Source organism: Tenrec ecaudatus, chromosome 11 (genome assembly GCF_050624435.1).
Source record: "Tenrec ecaudatus isolate mTenEca1 chromosome 11, mTenEca1.hap1, whole genome shotgun sequence".
Classification (NCBI taxonomy): domain Eukaryota; kingdom Metazoa; phylum Chordata; class Mammalia; order Afrosoricida; family Tenrecidae; genus Tenrec; species Tenrec ecaudatus.
Window position 1 is genome coordinate 146,518,992 of NC_134540.1, and position 1,587 is coordinate 146,520,578.

General features: G+C 43.8%; 1 pseudogene; it reads left to right on the forward strand.

The window, feature by feature from the left end:
* Positions 1 to 1,109, forward strand: LOC142460904 (hsc70-interacting protein pseudogene; annotated as a pseudogene).
* The last annotated feature ends 478 nt before the right edge of the window (positions 1,110 to 1,587 follow it).

The following is a 1,587-nucleotide window of genomic DNA, read 5'->3' on the forward strand; positions in this document are numbered from 1 at the left end:
ATGGACCCCCGCAAAGTGAGCGAGCTGCGGGCCTTCGTGAAAATTTGTAAGCAGGACCCAAGCGTTCTGCACACCGAGGAGATGCGCTTCCTGGGGGAGGGGGTGGAGAGCATGGGTGGTAAGATACCACCTGCTACTCATAAAGCCAAATCAGAAGAAAACATCAAGGAAGAAAAAACAGATAACACGAAGACAGAGGAAAACATAAAGGCAGATGAACCATCGAGTGAGGAGAGAGACCTAGAAATTGACAAGGAAGGTGTGCTTGAACCAGATACAGATGCCCCTCAAGAAATGGGAGATGAAGCTGTAGAGATAACTGAGGAGATGATGGATCAGGCAAATGACAAGAAAGCGGCTGCCATCGATGCCCTAAATGATGGTGAACTACAGAAAGCTATTGATCTATTTACTGATGCCATCAAACTGAATCCTCGCCTGGCCATTCTTTATGCCAAGAGAGCCAGTGTCTTCGTCAAATTACAGACGCCACATGCTGCCATCCGAGACTGTGACAGAGCCATTGAAATTAATCCCGATTCAGCTCAGCCTTACAAATGGAGAGGGAAGGCACACAGACTTTGGGGCCATTGGGAAGAAGCTGCACATGACCTTGCCCTTGCTTGCAAACTGGACTATGATGAAGACGCTAGTGGAATGCTGAAAGAAGTTCAGCCGAGGGCCCAGAAAATTGCAGAACATCGGAGAAAGTATGAGCGAAAACGTGAAGAGCGAGAGATCAAAGAAAGAATAGAAAGAGTTAAGAAAGCCCGGGAAGAACATGACCGAGCCCAGGGGGAGGAACAAGCTAGAAGACAATCAGGTGCTCAACATGGTTCCTTTCCAGGTGGCTTTCCTGGGGGGATGCCTGGTAATTTTCCTGGAGGAATGCTGGAATGGGAGCGGGTATGGCTGCAATAGCAGGAATGCCTGGGTTCAATGAGATTCTTAGGGATCCAGAGGTTCTTGCTGCCATGCAGGATCCAGAAGTTCTGGTGGCGTTCCAGGCTGTGGCCAAGAGCCCAGCAAATATGTCAAAATACCAGAGTAACCCTAAGATTATGAATATCATCAGTAAATTGTCAGCCAAATTTGGAGGTCATGCATAATACTATTTGACAAATAAAGCCCTTGCGGAAGGAAAAGCAAAATAAATAAATAAAACATTATCAGTTATATTTACAAATTCTTTCCTAACCCAAACCAAGCCAAACTCACTATCATAGAGTCAATGCTGACTCATAGCAACCCTATAGGAAGGGTAGAACTGCCCCTGTGAGTTTCTGAGACTCTAACTCTTTATGGGAGTAGAAAGCCAGGTCTTTCCCCATACTGAACTTACAATCAGTCAGCCCAACTAGACCTGCTAAATGTCTTAAAAAATATGAATGAATGAACTGCAATTTTATTTTTCTACTTCAAGCTTTTATTTCAAAAAATAGCAAAGTAGTTTGATATTTTCCATTATCTGCTGATTATTTTTATCTGTGTGTGTGTATGTGTGTTTGTGTGTGTGTGTTTAGAGAAACTGGTTTTCAAATTGGTGAAAGTTTCTTACAATAGATCCTACATCTTTAACTGTTTTGG